The sequence below is a fragment of the Bacillus rossius genome, chromosome 10 (assembly GCF_032445375.1).
Source record: "Bacillus rossius redtenbacheri isolate Brsri chromosome 10, Brsri_v3, whole genome shotgun sequence".
NCBI classification, from domain to species: Eukaryota; Metazoa; Arthropoda; class Insecta; order Phasmatodea; family Bacillidae; genus Bacillus; species Bacillus rossius.
In genome coordinates this window covers 44200180-44226273 of record NC_086337.1, presented here as the reverse complement: position 1 = coordinate 44226273, position 26094 = coordinate 44200180, and the positions used below count along the sequence as shown (strand labels likewise).

At 37.7% G+C, this 26094-nt stretch overlaps 1 protein-coding gene and 1 non-coding gene across 2 annotated transcripts in view; one reads left to right on the top strand and one right to left on the bottom strand.

The window, feature by feature from the left end:
• Positions 1–26094, bottom strand: part of LOC134536329 (homeobox protein Nkx-6.1) — a 201354-nt gene that overhangs the window by 143988 nt on the left and 31272 nt on the right. The gene's annotated exons all lie outside the window — the stretch shown is intronic.
• Trnap-ugg (transfer RNA proline (anticodon UGG)) lies at positions 4293–4364 on the top strand. The gene has a single exon. It is a non-coding gene; the product is annotated as a tRNA-Pro (tRNA).

Sequence of the window (26094 nt, the reverse complement as noted above, 5' to 3'; positions counted from 1 at the left end):
CCCGACAGGCTATACACTGGCCAAACCTATAGTCTCCTTGGATGTCAAAACGCTCATGAACTTCGGTTCTGTGACAGATGAACATCGCACGAACGAATCCTTTCAAGATTCCTAACCGAATGAGCTTTAATGGAGTCCGTGTGAAGCCTGGAGTCTGCTATAGGGAGATGATTGTGATGGGGAGCCTCGAACCTCAAGCATAGGAAACAACATGCGCTGAAAACTGGAAACCACTTATCGAAGCCCTTGGCCAACACAATTATGTAGTTTGAAAATGCGAAAATAAATGAGCTTTATTCTGTAGATAATTGTTTACAAAAAAAAAACATTGAAATTACTCCTTTAGAGGAGGCGAAATCCTACATTTTGAACATTTTGAAATCAAAGTAAAGTAACTTTAAAAAATTGTTTTTTAAGAGATGGTATTATTTCAAGAAGTAGCATCTTCTACCCCAAGGATTAAAAAAATACATGGAAAGTTTTACTTTAATAGCTGATTACAAAAATAGTAATCACTTAATCAGATATATGTTTACTTTGATGAATATGTCTCTTATATAATTCTGCAATAAGGAGGATAATGGTATCAATTAAATATTAAATAAATAGCATTAAATTACTGACACTGTTACGGGACTCGCTAGTCTAGAGCTAATATGGGCTTGCTTGAACAGTCTCTACTAGTACGTACGTTTAATCTAGAGAACTGATAATTAGTTTTAGTATAGATAGACACTACAACTTTATTTAGGGTATCAGAGTTATTTTCCATACATTTTTATAACGTAATGTTACCCTCCAATTATTTCAAAGCAATGGTTTACAACTACGTGGTAGAAAATGTTGATATATTTACTATATAAAGGCATGAAATTTCATTTTCAATAATTTCTTTATTATTTACAATGATTTTTTTTTTGCTACAACTAAAACGACGTATGTGTAACAGCCTTAGGAAGAACTTGAGACCATAAGTAAGTTGTAGATATAGGTGTTTCAAATCTACATAAATTTTTGTGATGAACATCTACCTTCTTAATAAGTCATTTTAGATACATTTTAAAATAATATTCAGCGCAGAAGATTTAAAATAAAATAATAAACCCTTGAGTAAATTGTGATGTTTTGTTTTGAATATCGAACAAGTTAAGTTACAACTTTGAATTCCATGGAGAATGCTAGTGTTACTCCTTGAAATACCAAGCTTATCATTTTGCCTTATTATTCACACACACACATCTACACACCCACACACCTACAGACTCCCCTCACACACACACTCCCCCCCCCCCCCCTTGCACCTACTATCCTACACACACAAATTTGATGTGAAGGTAGTCTTTAATTGCTGTCATAACATTCTCTGTGCCATGTTTTTCTCTAAGAGCATCTATTTCTCACTATATATATATATATATATATATATGATCGCTAATTAGACTGCAATAATGTATGTCCACGCAAGCGATTGTTCCCTTGTGATTGGCGGCCGTCTGCAAGAGAAACCATTGCCGTATTTGGCGTTTGCTTCCGCACTGGATGTCGGTGATCTGTGTGCTGACAGTAGACACGTACCTGTAATAAACCCAGTCAACGAAGAAACACAGACAGTGCTACAGAGTTTTAAACTACAGCTGGTCTGAAAATCTTTTCGTTAATTATCTCTTAAAATTGGTTTGCAGAACATGATTTATTTTCTTTTTTTCTTCTCCTTGTTTGTTATTCTGTCTTGCGCGTATTTCGGTCGCGTTTGTTTGGCTGTATTTAAACAAGCGTTTGACGGGCCGAAACGGAACTTTTATTTTCAGTTTTTGCAACGAGGGACAAAAATCGTAAAAACACGCGCCTGTATTGATTCAGTAAACATTATAAACTGCTCACAACTGGTGTTTAAAAATAACGAATGAAATTTGTCTCAATGATAGGTTACAATTTAAGTCCTCTGAGTAATTTTCAGTGTAGGAACCCCAATATTTTTAACTGTAATCTATTCTTACCTGTGTGTGATTTTTGTTTTGGCTTGCTAAATAAAAATTTTTGCAAAAAAAAAGAACATACAAATTTTTAGACTCCCAATATTTCTTAAGTTATTTTAGTCTTGTCAATAACTAAATTTTTCATTGGGGTGATTATACGTAAGTAAATAAATCCTTGTTTTAAAATTAAAAACCAACAGTCACTTTTCCTAATCACGTTTCTGAATGTTTATTCATCTGATTACAGTACGTCAGTATTTTAAACTTTAGTGACATTATTAGAAGTTAAAGGAGGGAAGATAGGAACAGAAAGATGCCATCTGGGGTTTTTATCTTTTGAATTGTCAAAGCATGGCTTCGTTAGATCACAATTCAGCCGAATGCCTGGAAGCGAAAGGTACAGGAGGGGCAGCCGTCTGAGTCGGCGGGCTGTAGGTACGCTCTGACGCCGTGGCTTCGGCGAAGCGTGCTGCGCTGCGCGCGTAGCCAGGCAGCCAGCCAGCGGCGCTCTTTGTGCCGCGCGCTTAGTTCCTCCGCCGCCCGGCGGCGCGTGACGGTCGCGCATGGCCGCACGTGGAGCCGGGAAGAGGGGGGGGGGGGGAAGAGACTCTCTCCCGGGTAAATGGACCTGTCATTGGCCCCTCCTTAGCGCCTCGGCGGGTCAGTACAACTCCTCACCTCTCCTATCAACTTGCTGCTTGCTGATTTTGGCCGTTTTCAGCCGTCAAATGCAGGGGCTTACGCAAGGGAGGTGGAGAATATACCCCTCCTCCTCCTCCCCGTAATAATAATAATAATAATAATATATATACCTATGATATAATTCACATCAACAAATGGAAAGAATTAGTAAACTATTTTTTTTTTTTGGGGGGGGGGGGGGGAAGTGGTATTATCCTCTGCCTCCAGGGGCGTAGCCAGGGGGTTGGGTTTTAGGGGTTCAACCCCCCCCCCCCCCTTTAGCACCAAATCTTTAATTTCTTATTCATCACTCATACAAATTTCATATTAAAATTAATAAAAATTTTACCATTACAATATTTAAATTTAAATACCGAAAACTGCTAAAATAGCACTATTTTACACCTTAAAATCAAAATTATCCCGGGGGAGGACCCCCGGACCCACCGCTTTAATACGGGGGGGGGGGGGGGGGGAGGAGGCATGTTTCTTAACACTCCCCATACACAAATCCTGGCTACGCCACTGTCTGCCTCCCCTTTTTTTCTAAGTTAAATCCTGCGTACGCTACTGGACACACCAGGTTCACATCATGATCGTCGTGCGCAGTCATAAAAACACCTCCTGGTGCAGTTTCGGAGGTGTTTTTTTTATTTTATTCCGGCGTCTCTTCCACGCGGCACGTAAACGTAACGAACAACAACCAACGAGATTGAACTCCACGGTTATGAAAACATAATTTAATTTTTTTAAAAAATGATATCCAAGACCATAACACGGTCAGAGTTTAGATTACAAATTAATCTTCAAAGTGATGATAGAGCACTAGTTAGATATCCCTGATCTTAGGAGAAAAAAAATTTTTTTAACGTATTTGAGACCAAAACAAACATGGCTACCACCGCGGCCAAATACTAGGCTTACCTATATTGGTGGCACGGAGTAACGTATAGGAAGAGCTGAGCCATGCCGAACTAAGCCGTGGCTCGTGCCTGCATGCGCGCCTAGTGTAGTCACTCCGTTCCGTGAGATCGTCTACGTTTACGCCTCATTTGCGGAACGAGCCTAATCCGGCACCGATCGAATGCTCGCGTTCGGATTATTTTTTTTGAGGTGGGATAATGTCATTTGATGAACTTAATCTCAGATACTTTTAGGTTGACTTTTACCATCGTGCGACTTCCGGAAAATTTTACGAAGGGGTTCTTTTTTGTGGGCACAAACACATCCTTAATTTTGCACAAATCGCTGTTAAACTGATACATCCCATCTAATTTGAACATTTAATATTGTTGAAATTTTACCCTGTCCTGTCGAAACCTGCACATGATTCAATTCGAACAATAGCCCGCGTCCAGCTAACAAATAAACGTGCTTCAGCCCCTTCGGTCTCTCTCCTGCTGACCACGCCACTGATGTAGGATCACAGCTGCTTCGTATTGACAAAATTCGAACTTTCAAAAGAATTAAATGAGGAGTAAAAAGTGAAAAATTTCAACATGGGCTTAGTTGCCATACGTTGAATCTATGTAAATTATTTGTGATATATATATATATTCTATTTCACAGCAAATTATAAAAGAAATAATTAATCCAAAAATATAACATTCATAATGAAACGAGTTTTCATATTGTGGCTCAGTGGTCTAGGGGTATGATTCCTGCTTTGGGTGCAGGAGGTCCCGGGTTCAAATCCCGGCTGAGCCCTTCTTTTTTTGTTACACAAAATTTTTGAAATTTTACTTATTTGCACATTTAATCGAGCCTTTTATTTAAATATATAAAATAAAAACCCAATAATGTTGTTTGACGTGATTTACTTATGACCAGGTATACCTAGGTTTTACAAACAACAGGGAAGGCACAGTCACAACGCATGTTTTCAACCTGGGCTTACACCGAATCCGCCCCCATACTCGCCCAGGTGCTTTTTAATTATAATAATTAATTTTTAAAAAATAATTTAGGTGTTCTTGTTTTATCGGTATATTATCTCTACTAACGACTGCAATTTTTTTTTTTTACATTTTTGTGGGTTTCCGCCCCCCCTACGTAGCCCTTTTATTTATTTTATCTCGATGTTTTCATCGTCTTAAAATTCCATGTAGATACAGAGAAAATACATGTTGCGATTCTTTAAAAAAAAAAATTGGAGAATCCGTTTAGGCCTACTTAATATTTGGCTCAACTCACTCTAAAGTCTGCCGACTCCTGGTATAGGTGGCCACACTGATGCAGTTAACCACCGGAGTACGTTGTGATTAATATGTTATATAAGTAAATAAGTCGTACGAAGCACAGTATAAAATATCTCATTATTTTCCACCCTGAATTACGAATATTATTTACCATGAATGCAAGAACACGGCATGCTGGTTAGTTATTTTTTTTAATTACTTTTTTTTTTAAAAGGCCATTCCTGTAAATCCATCACTATAGTTCTCTAGCTATTTCAAAAAAAAATATCTTACAAGTTGTTATCTAATAGTAGTAAAGGTCAAAATGGTTCGTAAATATAATTACTTGAATGGCATTTCTAGCATGTAAATTATGTTTAGTAAATATCTGGTAAATAAATTTATGATAAAACAAGAAATGCAAAAGAGTTATAGTGATAAATAGGAATAACCCTAAAAATAATACTATCATAAAAATATATAAATAACGTGGCGTACAAGACTGAGCCTAAATAAGTCGTAAAGAATTCGTTGCACTGCTGGAATGAGAAAATCCATAAATAAATTTTGTATGTTTTTTTATAAGCAGGCCTATGTTCTAAATAAGATCTGGAATATTTAAGGTTTTGGGAATTGGAAGTAAATAATGTAATCACAAAATAAATTTTACTTTTTATTAATTTTGAACGAAGATAGTATCAAAAATAAAAATAAATAATTAATTTTAAAAAAATTATTAAAAGCTTGCATACTCCAAAAACAGTGTTCAAATTGTTTGAATAACTGGTGCCTGATAACTTGCAAACTGACGATTTCATACATCCGCATACCACCCTCACGGCGCAAATAATTTTGCTGACGTCCGTTGTTGCATTCGTTTCAAAGCACCGGCTGTCAAGCTCAGCGTAAAATAAAAATTACGTTTGTGAAGTTAGGTTTAATTTAATTTGCTGAGGATGCAGCTTGTCTGCTACGGTATTGGTAAGCAAAAAGAGTTTCACACAAGCTTACACGGGAACGGAATAAAGTCTATTGTGAGGTGCCAGAAACAAGGTTGCTAACACGATCTGCGAACTTATTGCACGTGAAAATAAAAACCTTTTGAAACTTCTAACATGTAAAGTTTACGAAATGATTAAAATAAATTTCAGTTTTTTTTAGTACATCACCAAGCACCGTTAAACATAATTTATGAGTAGTCTTATGATTTAAAAAAATGAGTGCGTGTGCTTAGGTAGGCTACGCGCGTTAGATGTTATACTTACTTGGCGTTATAAAAGCTAACTTTAATTTTGCATGGAAATAATTAATAGAAATAAAATAACAAAAAGACTTGAGTGATATTATAAATACGGTTAGGAAATTATAAAATCATTCAAATTTAAAAAAAATTAAATAAATACTCAGTGTTCAATATGAATACAAGCACGTGTATAAAATCAATTATTTAATTTAGTAAAATAATTTAGATAAAATATAATTAACTATAAATATATCCATAAATATAATTAATGTTTATTTTAAACATTTAAATTTTAATCATTTAGTCAATAATAATGTACTAATTTATAATGAAAATAAATTATTCACACGGTAACATACCTCACTTATGTGAATACTTTTATAATACACTAGAAAAAGTTTATAAACACAATTTCTATCACTCATATTCACAATAAATAAATATTTTTTTTTTATTATAATAATCAATATTCCATATCAAACACTAAAGTTTAAGATTTAAAATACATATATATTTTTTTATTTGTATATAGCCTTTTATCGTCCTGTCAATATTTATGTTCCATGTTACGCGGGCATGAAAAAAAAATTATTCTCGTCATTTTTCAATAACGCACCTAAAGAAGTTTAATCTAACCTCACGTACATAAATGCATTTGGAAATGTCTGTGGCTACAATTTGTATCACTAATATTCACAATAAATAGATATTTTTTAATGATATAGACCAATATCAATATCAATCAAGATTTGCAAGCACATGTATAATTTTCATTTGTATGTATACTTTTTTTTTTTTCATCCTGTGAATATTTCGTTGCATGGTGCGTGCGAATCTTAAAAATTCACTATCATAATTATTATTCTTTAGATTACGCAACTATCCCGGCATATTTTTTTTTGCTTTAGAATAAGCTGATAATAACTTTATATCCAAACGCAAATATATATATTTTTTCGAACCATCCTGTATGCGCGAAGTCTTCCCAGGATCCGTCGCGGATACAGTCTGATTCGAAAAAAAAAATGGACGTCGTAGTGTTTTGCAAGAGGTGGGGAGGCGACAAAGAAAGGTTTTGGAGAGAGAGAGAGAGAGAGAGAGAGAGAGAGAGAGAGAGAGAGCTACCATACCCTGGTCGGAGTTCATATTTTAATGAGGCCGACGCGACAATGGAGTTCCGTGACCCTTGAGCGCCGATACCTGGCGAGTCCTCGCGGAGGCATAAATCACGCCGGCCCAGCATTCATGCGCGCGTCCATTCATGCTGCTCCGGTTGAAGGCCGTTGCCGCCAGGGGCGCTCTCGGCCCCGCGCGCTGAAGGGAAGCCTTCTTTTCACAGACGAGAGAGCCAAAACCCGAAGTTCCCCGAAGTTCATGCTCGCTTTTTTTTTCTCCCCCGTATCTTTAATGTAGCTATCCTAACCAAATCAACCGTCCACAATGTTTTAAAGTATTTGTAATGTAGCTAACCTAACCTAATTGACCATTAGTATCCTTTTATCAACACATTTACAATATTACAATGAACAAAAAAAAAAAAAAAGAAGATGCACGATCGGACGTTTGTCTCTCTCGTCTGTGAAAATGTTTTCCGAGCGCTGAATGGTCGGGCGCGCAGACGCGCAGGCCGGATTAAACATCCCCCGGTAATTTATTGCCTTGCAAATACGCACAAGTAACGCTTGGATTAATAAAATAAACACACCTACTTTAAATTAGTAACCAGTTGCCATTTTTTTGTTTCCTTTCTCTAAATGAAACAAAAGCAGTGCTGTAATTGCAGAAATGTGATTATAAAAATTGTCTGAAAAAAATATAATCACTTTTTTTTTCCAGAAAGTTTTCGTTGTTACTAACATAGATTTACATAATTTTGGATGGCTTGATATTTCTTTTCTGCAGATTGGTAGAAACTGTTCAACAACTTTTTTTTCTTTTGTTCCTATCAGTTGTTACAGTGTAGTATGGGTCCTATCCAACTGTCATGTGTTAGGTGAGACATTAAATGGTAAAGAAAAGACAATAAATGTGTTTTTTTTATTTGTTTATGTTTGTATAAAAAAAATTTCATATTTAGTTGTGTTGTCAAACTATAACTCGCTGGAAAATCTCCCGGTTTGGCTAAACATTTTCCGATGAAGTAAAAAATGATTTTTCCAGGATGTTTTCCGGAAAATTAATATCTGTAGCTGTATTCAATGCAAGTTAGGGGATTAGGAAAGTCGTATGAGGTTGGATGAATACATATAGGTTATGTGTAAACAGAAACTCTTATAATGATAGACTTGAGTTTAATGTGTTCACAAACCAACATCTTAAAAAACACACACATTTATACTTTCACGTTTGCACACAAAAATAATGCTTATATGTTAGTCAGATTTCATGTGTATATTCAGGTCAATGCATGAAAACAAACTAAATTTTAAAATTATTCTGCATTTTACTTAAAATATTAAATTGAACATTTTTTGGGACATTTAGATAAGCAGCTCACCTTGCTAAAGCCTGAGGTGATTATTTTGAACCTTTTCTTTAGAGAGACTGTTTCATTTAGAAAGGAAATAACACTTCTAAGTTAAGTCTGATGAAGTGCCTGTAAATGTTTTTGCGAATTCATTTGAAGTTTTTGCACTGGCGTATGTGAGAGCACAATAGAAATTCATCTAACATTTGTATACAATTAATTTATTTTAATGTATGAATGTTTAAGAATTGTGTCAGCCCTACTTTGGATACTTCCGTGTCTGGAGGCTTTACAACTGTTGATGTAGGCATATTTCAGCTCATTATTCGTCAACATTATGGTTTTGCAAACACCCCCCCCCCCCCCCCCCCATTTTTTTGCTCAAGTATTTTTTAAGTTGCGATATTTGTTGTTATGGTCATTTAAACGCAACAATTTATTTTCCAGAATAGTTTCTCCGCCGATGCTATACGAGTTCATGGCGTTAGACGCGGGTCCGCCATCTGAACGAAGTCACCGAAAAAGTGAGTTCTGCGCATGCGCAGTATCAACCTTTCAAAACTTAACACTTCTAACATAAAAAATTTACAAAATGATTGAAGGAAATTAAATTTTTTTGAGGGAATCATCAAAAACCGCTATAGCCTACATCATTTATGAGTTTTCTTATGATTTTTTATTAAAAAAAATAATAATGGTGGTTACCTTACTGTTGCTAATAACCCAATATTCAAACACACACACACACACACACACACACACACACACACACATATATATATATATATATATATATATATATATATATATATATATATATATAAAGGATACCAAAGGGACTGGCCGTGACCTATCTAAGGGTTTGGGAGTGGAAATTTGCACTAGGAATACGGTCATGTTACAAATGTATATTCAGCATCTAAACCATTAAGTTCGTTGTTTGGAATACCGTTCTTAGTTTGTTCGATGAAGTAGTGTCATTTGAACCTGGAGCAGGTTGCATACGTCATCAGCAGACACATCAGTAACTCGCAACGCTCGCCAATTTGACGACAGCGTCTATCATGGTCCTTAGATCTCATTATGATGGGGGGTAGGCAGGGGAGGCCCCTCCCCCTGGAACTAAGAAGCCCCTCACTAAGTGGGGGCCCTACCTTCGTTTGCAAAAGCATGACCGTGAAACGGGTTTTATGTCGAAACTATGTTTTATGGAAGTATTTATATATATATATTTTAAAGTTTTCTGCTTCTTGCATGCGTGCAGGCCAAAATATGGGTAGGATATAACATACAAGCACAGTATCCAGAGATGTCTTGTGTCGGTTACCTCACGCCCCCCCCCCCCCCCGGATATTTCCGCGGGCCTTCCCCCCCTCCCCCCAAATCGAATACTACAGATTTGCGCCCTTTGGCCGTCTATGGAAGATACCAACAGATCGGACAGAAGACAATCGATACATTATCTAGCTCGCCGAGCGCGTGGTTTGAAATCCTCTCCCTGCCTCCCACCACTTCCCCCTTTTTTTTTTTCCTCTTCTCTCTCACTCCTACCCTCGCACCCCTCCCCGCAACGGGCGGGCGAGTCACGTGACCATCACGTGCGCGGCCAATCCCCGTGCGTGATACAACACGGATCAAGTAAGTCGGCCGACAAGATTACTGCTCGCAGAGGGGTTGCGGACGGCTTGGTGGAAAAAAGGGGTGGAAGGGGGGGGGACGGATTACAAGAACCCGTAGATTTGGAGAGAGGGGGTGACGGGTGGATCAAAGCATCTGGGGAAGGGGGTGAAGGGGGTGTTTGGGAGCGTGTCGCTGATCAAGTGGGTTTACAATCTCGCCGCACGGCGGCTCCACTGAGCTTGTTCACACGAGAGATCATAGATAAAGGGAAATGCTGTTTTTCAGCCACCACTTCCTGTCTGAGAACGACATGTTCCTCACACTGTAATTTTTTTTTTGTAAATGGAACCGAAATATTCACGTAAAATTATATTTATTTTTTAAATGTGTACATTAACACTATAAAAAACTGTTACGCTTAAAATTAGTGTTCGCAGAGACACTAGGCTCGGATTCCTACCCGAGCATCTATGATTTGTATCGGCCCAGTTTACCTCCAATAGTTAAAAGTTATTTTTAAACCGTTCCCTGAATATCTCTCCGGTTTTAACAGCGCTCATAATAAGCTCGATAAAACAAAATAATTCCTATTGAATATTCAAATATATTTTCCATAGTTAAAAAAAATACTGTAATGAAATATCAATTAAAATTATAAAATTATTCCCAAATTTTCGTAAGAACTATTCAGTATTAACTCGAAAATCATATTTCATATAGGCCAGGTGTTGTACAAAGTTACAGTATATTTCTTGTAGTATTAAAAAACTATTTCTTGGCTACTGGTTTCCAAAGGAATCTTTTGCAAAAGAACAGAATTTTTTTTTTGTGTGTGTAGCCTTCGAATACGAAACAAAATCGTCAGTGAAACATTGAAATTTTTTTTTATTTTGTTAGCAGCGCAATGGTCACTTAGGTGTTTTGTTTTTCGTTGTATTGTTTTTCTCGAGTGGGAAACTTTTTGAGGTAAACATTCCCGTTGGATTTTTATGTTATGTTCCTGGTACACAAATTCCGGTTGCTGCCGAGTTGAAAGTACAGCGGCACGAATTGACACCTGGAATGTTCTGTTCTTAGAAATACTTCTTGGATAATTTTGATTGAAATAAATATGAACCCACTTAAAAGAAATTTGTGAAAAATTTAAACCACCTATGACGTCGCGTCCTGACGCTCAGTTCTGACTGCAGTTGACGCGCCTCGCTTGAGACTGCCACGGCAGGGTTACTCCGCTGTGGCTTGCAATCAATCACCCAGCGTCAGTACACAGAAAACAATTTTGACGTGACAACGTCTAATAAATCGATGAACGCCGGCTGCACGCACGGAAAAAGTGTCCCTTAACGCACATTGTCCCGTTACGCTGTGTCCCGTTACGCTCATTGTACGCTTGCGCCTCATCTATCTCTCTTCTTTGACTTTTTCGAGGCACATTAAACTTGAAACACTCCCATTCGTTTCCTACTTTTCCTATCATCGTCCTATCCTTAACAGAATAAACACAGATTGGAAGAAGTTAAATAGCAAACATGTATAAAAGTTATAGTTAAAATAATCTCTTCGTTAAAGTAATAAACATATTTGAATTAATGAGTGCAAATAAAAGTAAATTTATCAATTAAATTGTAGATTTCGTTTCACTCCTTCTTTGTATCCATACAAAATAGTGATAATTCAATAAATATGATTCAATTTTATTCATAAAAGTATGCTATCATTTCATCAATTTAAATACTTACAACAAATGGTTATAGTTATTTTTGCATGTATGAAATACTTTTTTTTTGGAAACAATACTAAACATATATATGGTCGCACTTACGAAAATTGTTAAAACATTGATTGATGTTTAATACAATAATTTTTTTTAACCATTAGAAAGATAATCGAATGTTAAACAATTGGTCTTTATTTATTTTTATCATGATTTTATATCGTGCGCAGTTAATACTGGAAAGCTATTCAGAGAACGGTTTGCAAATAACTTTGACTATTGGAGGTACTAGAACTACACAAAGCAGAAATTCCCGGGTACGAACCCAGTAAAAATGGGAATTTTTTAATGTAAATGTAAAAATTTACAAATATCTGTAATTTTACATGATCATTTCTATCCCATTAAAAAAAAAAAATCCAGTTTTCAGTGGCGGAGGGCCAACCCTGAACCCAAACTGGAACTTTTTCACGGGTGAATAATCCCTGCCCCGGCGGTGGACATGTTACCACAAGAAGCTGGACCTTTGAGGCTTCAGGTCGGACGATGTAGTCCACAAAATTAATTACACAAATTTATAAGCAAAAAAAAAGAGAATAATCATAACAGTGTAGGTTTACATTTTCTTCTGGGTTCTCTTTCAATCAGAAGGGAAATCTTGTATGCAATATTTGTCTGTAATTGTTATAAATATAACCTAAACTGCCAGTGCATACTCCTGAAACCACAGGAATTAAATTTTCATCCTTTAAATGTCGCCAACTGTCTTTACTTTGTACATAAAATAATAACAATATAATCACTAGGCTCATCGCCCATATTAATAAACATGACGGGTGTTTTTTTTTTTCATTAATAGGTTAAAATATATGTTCATAACATGTTGGAAGCTTCTTAATCAAAATGTGTTCACTTGTAAGTAGGCCTACTTGTTAACATGTCACTTGTGCTTGTAAACATGTTCTTTGTGTAGTTTTCATGTCTTAAGTTGTAGTAGATAGTCTATTTGGTAGTCATGTCCTTGTGTCTGTGTTCATGTTTGTGGCTTTGTCGCTGTTTATGTAGCTGTATTTTTGTATGGTTTTTCAACACTTGACGTACAGTCACAAAATCAAATAAATAAATGAGGTTCGTTTTGCTATAGGAGACTAGAGAATGATAATATTGTTTCAATTATAAAGAGTTTATTTTCATAAGTGAAACTAATTTGAAACAAAGCACACGTGATACTTATCTTACATGGTTGAAAATCAACATGGCTAGGCGTATAGGCTAGACTTGTGACACATTTGGTCTTCTCCTTAATCTTGAACTCTTCCGAACATATTTATACTATAGCTTTAAGTAGGGCTATGAAAAATAAATGTATTAAAATGATTCAGAATCCTATTAAGTATGCAGCACCCAAGGACCATTAGAAGTTTTGAATTGGGTAATTAGAAGCCGGAGGTTCTAAGAGTTTAACACTTGGTAATTTGACAGTTTGCATGGATTCACAAAATGAAGAGAATACTTGCACATTTTATATTTTAAAATTACAATTTTTTATGTATATGCTTGAAATTATTTTTATTGAGAAGAAATAAAAATAAATGTTTGAAATATATTTTAATATCGTTAACGCGTTTGATTTAAAATAAAAGTATTGCTTTCAAAATTATGACGTTAACGCATCTGAACTTTAATGACCGGGATAATAACAGTCCGTCTCTCTCAGCTGACACTTTTATTTACAGCTGTTTAACGAATAGTTATTACTGTATCTCTTGGAGTTTTTTTCATCCCAGAGGCACTTACGAGTATATTAAATTAAAAACTCGTGTCGCATGTACTCGAGTTATTCCTTTTGACCGTATTTCCTTCCATTCTCCTCGTCCCTCCCTACCTCCCTCCCTCCCTCCCTCTTGCCGACAGCTTGCCATTCGTTTGTCAATAACTGTCAGTGCGCCCCATCCCGGGTAAAAGGAGGGGGGACATAGGAAGCTCGTTCTATGGCAGTTTAATTAAAAGAATGAACATCGGCGCGCGCATGGTGCTCCGACTTCTCAGAAGCTCGCTCTCCTTCCCCCCCCCCTCTCCATCCGCAACCCCCCCCCCTCTCTGCAGCCATCCTCGCTCGTAACTAGCATCAGTATCAATCATAACTCTCGCCCGCCGTATTGGTCGCACGTAGGGAAGTTCAGCGGGAAGGGGTTGGTAAAGGGTCTCATCTCGGACAATGGAAAGCGATGCTCGTCTGTCTCAATTTGATCGTTTACACGCCGGGGGCCGCGGGAGGGTTTGGCACCCCTGTGGTGTACGCGGGACCAGTGGTTGGGGAGGGGTGAAATTTCCCCCCCATCTCGACGAGCCTTTGTTGGGGTGTAATGTATCGCATCCCCTCCCTCCTGCCGCCTGCTCCAACACAACAATCTCGATCCCACCGATTCTGCACTTGCTTAAATCCCCCTTTCCCCTCCCCTTTTTACTTATGCTCGCGACAGGGCACCCCGCGGCGTCGCCTCTTGCTCTCGTATTTACTGACTTTTAACCGAATTAAGTGGCTGTTCGTGTGTCCGCCCCTCCACACTTCGCTTCCCTGCCCCTGGAAAGCTGTCGGTGCGGCAGAACGCATTTCACGGCCGTGTGGCGGGTTGCGTGAGTAAACAAGTCAGGCGTCGACCGTGGAGAAACTTCATCTGGCTATCTTACTGGCAGTTATGTCGTTGGTGACGTACGACAACGATGACTCGGATCGAGTGAACGACCCGTGGGCTCAGTTGAGTAACCAAATTGACATTTCGTACGTGCATCCGTGTTTAGAATGGCCGAACCGCGATTTCAGAAATAATCTTTAAAAAAAGTACCAACAAATAAAAACCAATATGGCGTGTGAGACCTGAGCCTTCAGGTGACCACACGAGTGGGCGCGCGAGCTCTAAAAGCACTGGGGGCGCTAAGGGCGACATTGGTTCGAGCATAACACGTCTTACAGCCTCTACGCGCCAGATACAGGACTGACATGTATTCTTCTCGACGGTAATATGCCTCTATGAGACATAGTAAACACTGGAAAAAAAAATCATTAATCATAAACTAAAATATAAACGTTGAGCTGTTGACAGCATATTGAGCTTTGGCTCAATTCCTTTGCTGCCCATTGAAACTTTTATACATATACTATGCTGCAAACACCAGTAGGCTATATCATGACACCTATTCTGTTCATTGTTTTTAACTAAGATTTTTTCTTAACTGAAATAAGGGTTTTTTTTTAAACTGGTTAAGGTTTATTTTATTTATTTTTAAATTGAACCCTTACATCGAAAATGAAGTCATTAGAGACGAAATTTTATTTAGTAAAATAAAGTATTATTACAACCAGTGGATTGGTATCACGGCTGCAAAGATTTTGGCAGTTGAAAAAATGCTATGTATTGGAGGCTGTAATGATAAACATGTAAAGTATATAGTAAATACTCATATTTATATTTTTAAATAGCCGTATTTGCTTCCATTAAATAATTTTGAAACACTAAGCTATAGAAAACCTACTAAAGAAATATTGAGTTTAAATTAAAATTTTCAGGAAATAAATGCTTTATAGACATGTAAAGAAAATTTTTTAACTTATCACATCATATTTAAGTAAAAAGAAACAATGACAAGAGGCGTACTGGAAAAATTTAATTGAGTGTTAACGACAAAATCCATTACAACGATTAGTAACGAGATCTAAATTCCACCCATCCACACTGTACATATGTGAGAGCAGTTGTAAGCTACAACCGTCATAAGCCCACGGTTTTTTTGATAGCCTACAAGTGAATCATCTATAAACCTGTGAAAATTCACTTGTCATTACAAGTTTTAACAGAGTGCTTTGGTGAAACGACTGTTCAAAAACTTGAAAAAAAAATTTTTTTTTTTACTTGTTTGGTTACAAAACTCGTGGCTGCTTCAGTGAAATGGGGACCCAGATCCGACACGTCAGACGCGCCTGTGCGAATGTGGAGGGGGCCTTAACCCTCCCTTCCACGTCCCTGACTGCCACCCCCCCCTCCTTCCCCGACCAACTCCGTTAACGTCGACGACGCAAATGCACGCCGAGCGCAAACTGTCAAGGGCACCAATCTGTTAGACCGTGATAATCGGATTTCGCCGCGCCGTGAGGCAGATCGCCCCGGGGGTATTTCGCCCTCGTCGCAGCCCCATGCGACGACCTAAATGCTTTCCTTTAATAAACACAATGCGACTTGTCATTCACCGCAGCAGCGGGCAGAAAAGGGAAGGGGGGGTTTGAAGATGAAAGGGGAGGGGGGCCACCGATGTGTCACGCGCCCGTTTCTACCAATTACGATCCCCGGGGCGCCCCTTTCCCTTGCGCCGGTTGCCTGCTCGTTGGTGGGGGGGTAGGGGGGGGGGGGGGGAGACTCCTCTCCGACCGAAGCGGTCCGCAAACCTTGACACCTCCTGCATAAATTCTCCATAAAGATAATTAAATACTGCCTTCTACCACGCTGCGCGACGTTAAAAAAAAAAAAATACTCCATCTTGTTGTGTTATCCCCACTCCCGACTGTTACGGTTTTAAAAAACGCAGAAACTGGGTCCATTTAGGAAATAAAGTGCGCGCCAGGCCTGATGGAATATGTAGTTAGCTCTATTCAACGAATAATAAGTACCTGCTAACAATGTTAATTATTTTTTACAGTAAACTAACTAATAAGTAGTATCGGTTAGAAATTATCACACCCACACTTTTTAGTTTATTTGACTATTTATTTAATTATTTATTTTTAAAATACCAACGTGACAATACTACAAATTATCCCTTAGGTTTTTTTCACGCTTTCCTCCATAGATGGCATCACAGAAGTTTTACATTTCTGTTCCATGCGACTTCCGTTCCATTCACGAAATCACGCCTACCAAATGCCGTACACCGAGGTCATTATAAGACCTAAAGTTTTCAGTACATTAATTCGATATATCAGTCATGTATGTCAGCGTAAGCCATGTAAGCACCCTTAAAGCGTCTTTTTACAACTTGATTGCAAACCAACTTTTCAGATTTATCTACAATGTTTAAATTTAATAAGATGAATGCATTGAACACATAAACCTTTCATGACAAATTATCTAAATTATGGTGAAAACTGCATCAAAACCCAATGTGTAGTTTAGAAGAACTAAGCGGATAGCGACATTTTTTTACTATTTAGAGATGAAGTGATGAACTTTGAACCAGTAAAAATAAACACATTATTTTAAATATATTGCACTTTAGACCATAAGTCGTTTAAATATATATGTATATATTTTCAAATATTTTTTTTCTTTTGCTACGAATCTTTACCTAACCGAAGTTTGTCGGTTGCATTCAGCACGATCTATGTACAGATGATTAAAATTACAGTAGACCCCTGGTCAAGTAAATAAGGGTGAATCTATACGAGTCTTTGAAATAGCTTCTTTCAACACGGCCTCTCTTATTTATGATTTTGGTGTAAATGCATTTTGCGCTGGAATTCATTGGCCCTAACTTAAAATTAAAACGATAAAATAAAGTTTAATAACACTTGAGAATTAATAACCTCGTAATGTCGTTATCTAATTTTTTTATATATATTTCTAATAAGTATACTTTATGAGCTGATGTTCCAAGTTGTTTGGCGACAGTAATGTTACAAATTCTTGGTTCTTATGTGTACATTTCAGTAAAACATTAAGATGTAAAAAAAATTAAAAAGAATAGACGCATTCATTAAAATCATATTTGCGTGCACAGTCGATTTTGTCATGCTATCCAGTTATCTTTTAAGCATGTAATGTACGATTTCTGGCTTTGTTTAGGTCAGTTTTGTACAGTAAATGTGTGTTTTGATATCATATAGTAGGTACTTTAGTTCACTGTTCGCAGTTAACTGTTGATCACATGCTTAAACAAAAATCTAAGTGGAGCAAAACATTTTTTTTGAATGGTGTAGCATCAAATCAAAAATTATATACTCTATACTTGTTTAAGTATTTTAAACCATTGTGTAAAATACCGGCACGGAAAGAATCATGAACGGAAAAAGTAAATTACCGAGGTATAAAAAAAAAAGGGCAGTCGCGTAATATGGGCATTACTTTCCGCGAACTATTAAACGCAATCGAATCCCTCGGGAACGCAAAGAAAAGACGGCGAAGAATGAGAAAGGAAGGAATATCCCGTGATAATATCCTCCTTCATTGTGAGTCACATAAGTTCCAACCAGGCAGCCGCCGGGGGGCGCTAATGTCTAAACAATCGCCAGTTCACGAGTTGGAATCGTAATTCGTGTGTGCGTGTGAGTCGGTGGGTGTTGTCCGCCTTAAACCCCCCACTCCCCCTCCCCTCTCCCTTTATCCCTCTACCCACCTCCTCATTCTTTCTCCTTCCGTTTACTCTCCTCGTCACACTATCTCTCTCCTAATGCGTTTTATATGGCGGCGGGAGAGATGACTTGCGACTTCCTTCAAGGAGGAGGGAAAATGGCCTTCTCTTCCCCCTTCCCCCCCCCCACCCCCCGCAGGAAAAAACGCAGGTGCGGAAATGAGAAAAAGAGATTAAGGGAGAAAGAATAAAAGAAAGTCGAATCAGCAGCGCCATATTATGTTTATGGAATTACGAAGAAATTTCAAACGTTAGCACACATGCGGCATTTATTTTTTTCTCGGCGTGAATACAGCTCAGACGTTAACACAAAAAAAAAAAGAGCCGTAGTCGTTTTCCAACTCTGAAGTTGTATAAAGGTCCCATTAATTCCCTGGCGCATTTTTCCCTTCCGTAGTCGAACTTCCCACGTCATTGTCGTCTCCGCCGCCGGCATCTGTTTCCGACCCGCTCCATTTTAAATTACGTTTAACGATAACTCTGGGTGTTTTGCAGGACGCGTGGAATACGAGTGATGAATGGAGGAAAACTTAGGTACATATTTATTAAGCTGCCACCGATAAAAATGCTTAGTTTTTTTTTTACTTTATGTGTTGTTTCCAACAGTTCTTTTAAATTCGTCTTGTAGGCTATAAAGCAGAGAATCATCAGTTTGTGTCACGAATAATTAATCTATTTTTGTAAATGTAGGCATCACATAATTGTAATAACGCATCAGTTAAATTATGGCATAATCTTCCGTATTTTGCAAACAATGACCAGCGGATTATAAAAATGCGATTGGATTTTTTTTGGCATTGGTCATATGATATTCTTAATTTATTTTTGGCATCGCGATGAAAAATATTTTTAAAAAGCAGTTAAATATACCCCTACCTTCCATTTGCTATTATTTAACTCGGTCAGAACATAAACCGTGTGGCTACTGAGAGTAAATAAATAAAACTCTATCTTTGATGCCGGAAGCACACATGACGTACCTACTAGTCCTGCACATTCCTTTGCAAAACACACATGCAATTATATTTTCATAAGCAATAGTTTATGTGCACGTAAACTTTTTTTTTGTTCACTGAATGTAGAAAACACGAACCCGTAATTTTGGATTATGTCAATCTCATGTCATTATTTTTGTTCTAGGGTATAGTTCCTACAGATATATACACGGCTTATTATAAATAGTTGCAAATATTGTTTGGCGAGATGTATGTGTGTGCGCGTCGAGATCACGAAATTTCTTTTCCCGTTCGTTTTCCTTCCAATAAACATCGGGTTGGCGAAGTTCACCTCGAGTGTCGGATGGCCTGGTCAGAAGACGTGGTTACCAGAAGACAGGGCAGGGCGGGTTAAAGTTGTGGCGCGGCTTCGCTTCCACATACCACTAGCCTCTCCTTTCCCCTCCTTCTTCCTCTTAGGGGTGAAGGTAGTGGAACGGGAAGAAGGGGGGAAAAGGGGGGGGGGGGGCTAACTGAAATTTGTGGCGCAAGTTTTAAAAGCTCTGCGCCATTTTCGTTTGTCACTTGTTTCGCCTAGGCAAAGTGCCTGCTGTCCGCTCCGGCCCACACATCTTCATCTAAACTCCATGATCAACAATGGTCGCCGAGAGGAGTTTGGAAGGGAGGGAGGGTAGGAGGGAAGGTTGGTCCTGTCCTTAACTTACCCCTCCTCGAGCACGAGCTCTTGTGGTGTACAAACACACACCCCCTTCCCTTCCCGCCCTTGTTCCCTCCACGCAAACTCCCGAAAACCATCCAAACTCACGCCGAACCCTTGCAACTCTACTCGTCGCGCTGCTAAAGTAGGGGGTTGCCCCCAGGAACTTAATGGTTTCCGCGGTGCTCGTCCTTTTTTTTTTCCTTTCCTTCTTCTTCCGTTTCCGTTTCCGTTTCCCTCCGATCTTCCACCGGCTCTTTCTGGCTCCAACGGGTCGCTGAGGTTTGTCTCCTATTAGTCGCTCCACGTGTTTTATCGCGCCGAACCGCTGTCGACGACGGCCCTTTGGTAACCTTCGGGAAAAGGGGGAGGGGGGGGCGGACAGGGCTTCGATTTACACACGGCATACCCCTTTAACACGGCGAGGAATGTATACAGGATGGGTCTGAATTCGACTGACACACTTCAGCCGCAGGGTCATCACGGCAAAATAAGTTGAAAACAGCTACTACTTATGGTCTCATTTGCTTCCCAAAGCTGTTATGAGTCTTTGAAGTTGGGACTGAACAACATTTTATATGATTAATACTAGAGAATTTTTTTTTTTTAAGATGGAACACTCAGCGTCTGGAATATGTTTAATTGGAATGAGTTCTTCAACCACCGCGAATTTGGAAATATCATTTCCTTAAAATAAAGGGTGTAGCATCTGTTACAAAAATGCACACCCGAATATTTCAATGAAATAATTTTGCTACAGCCACGCAATTCTCAGTGGTTGTATTACTTAATTTAATTAAACGTAATCCAAGTGCTCAGTTTTCCATCTTAAATACTTCGTTATTTACAATAAAAATGTTATCCAGCCTCTCATTCAAAGGCGTACACCTTCCCCTTGGGAAGCACTTGTGACTATAAGTCGTATGGAGGTTTTCAACTTATTTTGTTGTGACGAACCTGTAGCCAAAGTTTGTTGGTCGAATTCAGACTCAGGCTGTATATTGGCTCCGAGAGCACAATACGCCTCAAGAGGAAGCGAAGGGAGTTGGAGCACATTAGAGCTCTGAGGCGTATTTCTGTGATTTTTTTTTTGGCAACCCCTTTCTATGTTGGCACTCTTGAGTAACAATTTACTATTGGCTCGAAATGTTCATAATGTTTTGTCAACACGAGTAAAGTATGTGGTCCATTATACCCATTTTGCCGTTTGACGCTTCGCAGCGGGAAATAATGAACAATATCTCTTGAGGGCCAACTTATAACTTACGGACGTTACGACAGCTAAATAGGGGCTTGCCTCACATTCGCCATAGAGATTCTAGTCTTTGGAGATTTATGCGGGTGCAAATATACATGTACTTAAAGTTCCTAACTAATTTACAAGATGATGTAGGCTCTGAATGACTTGTTATTTTAGAGGGACAGTGCAAGGGGTTTTTTTTTTTTGTGTGTTTTACATTCAAAACCACAAAAGTTTCCAACTAATCACGTTAGTACGTTTCACACATCTGTGACAAAAAATAGCGGACGCGACAGACTTCCCGATTATAAATATTTCCTATTTTAATCGCATCGCGAGGCGAAAATTATATCTCTTGCAAATAGAATCAATTGGAAGCCTTAAAAGTTAAGCAAAGCACCATGCCACATTCACACCAATGGCCACGGTAACGACTATACCGGGCTTATAAACTAAGCAAGGTTCTCAACGTCGAAACAGCGCGACACGCACCCAACTCAAATAAATCACGGAAGACGTCTTCAACTCCACCACATAAAATTGGTTTTGAAACGCAAGAAAACAAATTTATCCCTTGAAATTTCTTTGGATGATTCATATTTTTCATGAAAACATATGGAACTGTCAATAATGTCATCCATTTACGGGTTATTTTCTTTCACTGTGCGAAAGTTTAACAAGTAAAATGTGATGTATTATATGATTAAAAAAAAACACACTGTAGCTTTCTGTGCCACATAACGAGTACGTCTTCAAAAGTTTTTGGAGCTCTACACTTCAATATGGATGGCGAAAAAGCAACCCGAAACGTAAGGAGTTGAAAGTTGGTAGAGGCTTGCGTTGCGTTTTTGCACCGTGCTTATTTTATAAACGGACATTTCAAAACGTCGTTGTTGAACTTATACTTATAGTTTATAAATCCGGACTTACAGTATAATTTTTTTTGACGTGAAAACGTCTAATAAATCGATGAAAGCCGGCTGCATGCAAGAAAAAGTGTCCCGTTACGCACATTGTTCCGTTACGCTGTGTCCCGTTACGCTCATTGTACGCTTGCGCCGCATCTACATATCTCTCTTCCACTCGATTGGCCTATGCGTCCGAGGAGAAGAAAGACAGCGGCAGCACACAACTTACATCTACACGTGAACTGTTTCGTCGACTGTTTATAAAGTGAAGTGAAAAGTTAATGTAGTTTTCATTGCTTATTACAACAACAATTTCGGCAATAAAGGTTATTTATTCTTGCATTTTAAAAATCTTATTAGTAGTATAATTTCAAGTATTTATTCTTTTATTATTAAAAAAAAGTAGCATCTGTCGGCGAGTGCAGTAATAATAGGTTATGTTACAATTGACTTAAAAATTATGGTGATTCATATAATTGATGATAGATATTTGATGACAGTTATTTATATGAAAACTTGTTCATAATTATATTTAAACTTTATAGCTAAACGCCAGTTTTTAAAATTAATTACAAGTCATCCACACGTGAACTGTTTCGTCGACTGTTTATAAAGTGAAGTGAAAAGTTAATGTGGTTTTCATTGCTTATTACAACAACAATTTCGGCAATAAAGGTTAATTATTCTTGCATTTTAAAAATCTGATTACTAGTATAATTTCAAGTATTTATTCTTTTATTATTAAAATAGAAATGATTCAATTTTATTCATAAAAGTATGAAATCATTTCGTCAATGTTTTGTTATGACGTTGTCACGTTAAACTATCGTCCGTAAACCGACTTTACAGACAACCAATTTTTTTTAACTAAGCACACTCTTTTAACATCTAACATTTATTTCAAAATAACTTTACCATTTAAAGTTTAAGCTCTTTACATATTTTTTTACTAGTCTATATTTCTATATAATAATTGTAGAGCGTAACTGTAAGTTTGTTTGCAGAAAATCAACTAATAAATTGCCAGACTAGTTATACAATTTATAATTTACTGTTATGTAGTTACATAATTCATGCTGAACGAACAACATGAGAACACATAAATTTGTTCGTTACCGAGGTTAGATGTTACTGCACGTGTTAATGACACACAAAACTACAGTAAATTCGTGGATAACATCATGTCAGTGTTAAGAAGACTGCAAGTATCTGCTCTACCACTCTGGTTCTGGGGTAGAGCGCCTGCCTTGTGACTTGTAGGACCCGGGTTCGCGCCCCGGTTCCTCCAAGGCGGATTGTCCAGACAAAATGGTGGCATTTTTTCTGGTAGGAATACAATCCCTTGTAACAAGTCAGGCTACCAATGAAACGGTGGGTGGAACAGAAAAAAACCTTCCAGGTGGCTTCCAAATGGGGAGCCCGTTTCTTTTCTTAGGCTCCCCATGCGGAGGCCATTCCGGGGGAACGGATTTTTGCAAAAAAATTTTTTTTATTTTTAAGCGTTTTAGTTTTTAGTAACTGTAGCATTATCATTCCAACATGTTATAAATAAAGCTCAAACAAACATTGAAAAATATTAGAATTAAGTGTGTATCAGTCAGTGAGTGGTTTTATACCGACGTTGTGTGTTCAACCATTTATCGGTATATTTTCTTGAAGATTTATTGAAAGTTAAATTTTAGTCACAAACTATTGACCAATACTATATGGTATTAGGTGTTTCGCAAAATAGTAGTTTATCTCAACTAGGTACTTTTTAATATTTAATAAATGATATTCCAACTATAATCAGGATTGATCAAGAAAAGATGCTGGTAAAAAAAAAAAATATGTTTGTGAAACTATTCAGCAAGATATTTCAGCTGTCCAAATTTGGTTTTCAAGTTAACAAACGTCTCTGAATTTAAACGTGGTGTCCACTTTTAATACCTTCGAGTTAAGTATATTGGATGCACTTGAAGATCTTAGGTGTTATTAAATTTATAACTTTTTCTGGATAATTACCTGGTTGTGTACTTAGTTCTTAAATGATTAGCTATGAATTAGAATATGGTGTCGAAATTTTACATTAAATAACTAATTTTGATTGAAATAGAAAATGAAAGTATGCAGAAAAAAATTCTTAAACTAACATTTTAAAATTTTAGGCTTTTAAATTCCTTTTAAACATGCTACATTCCTAAATAAATTTAATTTGCATTTTCTATTAACTTTACGTTAAATTAGTGATACACATTTTACTATATTCGTATTATCACCATTTTTTAATCTTCAGACATAATATCTCGGTGTGGATTAAGATTTTGATCATGCAATTATAGATTTAGTGACACTTATAATCCATTAGTAACTATAAAATTTGTAGAAAATTATAACTCTTTTTGAATAATGTAAAAAAAATTCATTGGTAAAAAACGTAAGCAAAAAATTAATTAAAACTTTTATAATCTACATATTTATTTTTTAAATTTATTTTGTTTCTGTTTAAGATATTTGTGAAAACCTAAGTAACCAATTAATTACTATGAACTTTATCAATCTTTATCTATCTGTGTTGTGTTGTTTCGTGTTTTGTCGTAAAATTATTGATATGTATCATTGTATGTTTTTTTGGTTGTTATTATATGTGCTTTATGGTACCTATTTTTTAATGTATGTGTCATAGTTCGTTTATAAGCAGAATAATATGCTACGCATAGTAATATTTTTTTATTTCGTAATAGAAAAAAATACTTAAATTTTAGCAGAGTTTATTTTTGAAAGACTGCAAACCTGTGTTAAGCCCACCAACATTCGATGTACGAGTCTATGTCTCCCCAAGAGCGCCTGTGCTGCTTGACCAGTGCCAACAAACTACACTAGGTACATAAAAATATTTCCCTCGAATTTCAGCATCTTAAATATACATTTTGTATACTTTAATTTAATATGGACATTAGAAACCTTAATATCTGAGATTTTTGTGTTCTATCACCCTAATAATGAAAACATTACATAAGAAAACCCTTGAATATTTGCGTTGGATTTGCACTCATTTAATAATGATATACAATTACTAAAATTATTTTAGTGTGCAAAAAGGTAAATTCTAAGAAGTACCTAGTCTTCCGTTATGGTACTTTTCCGTCGCCTTCGTCGAAACAGGAGGAAAAGTACCATGATGGAAAACTACCATGTATATTTTTTTTTAAATTGTGGGTTTTGAAAATTTGTACATAAAGTATTGAGCGGGGGACCTCCAACAAAATTATTTTCCCCGGGCCATTTGTCGTCTCCCTCTACAGCGCCACTGAAGGTTATATTTTTTTCACCAGAGAGTCACCGGAGACAAAGCGCCGGCCGCTACGAGTTGCGACAGTGGCCGGATAGATGGCAGCACGCTGGGCTAGTTGGCGAGTTCGTTTTAACGGGGCATTGAGGAGGAGGAGGGGGCAACCTCGCTTGTCGGCAGCTTCGTTCAATTAGGCGGGCGCGTTGGCGCGGATACACGGTGTGGTGCCGCGGACCCTCACCCTTTCCGGAAAACCCAAGGGAATCCCTGCGTTCTGATTTACGTGCGTGGGCGCGGAAGGAAAGTGCGGCGAGGGGAGGAGGAGACAGGGCGGCCGCAACTTCCCTGCGGCAGCCGCGACGGCTACCAAAGCCAAGTGGGCCCGGCCAGGAAGCATGATGTTGATGTACGCACGCTGTAGCAGCGTGTTACCGCCGAACCTTCTTCGCAAATTCCTCCAGGATTCCCGGGGAACCGTTCGAAAACAAACGCAGAATTCCCCAGCCAGCACTGCCCCCCCCCCCCCACCACCCTTCCGATCTACAAAAGAAAGGCCTGGGAAGAGGAATAACCCATAGGAAAGGAGAGGGGGTATTATGTTTTGATGTAGGCTTTTGGACATACGCCATTGCTATGTTCATGTATGTCTTTAGAAGAAAACTACAAAAAACACAAATGACAAAAACACAAATTAAGAAAAAAAATTGCTGTTGTCAGGATATAAACACCACACAATACTCCACAA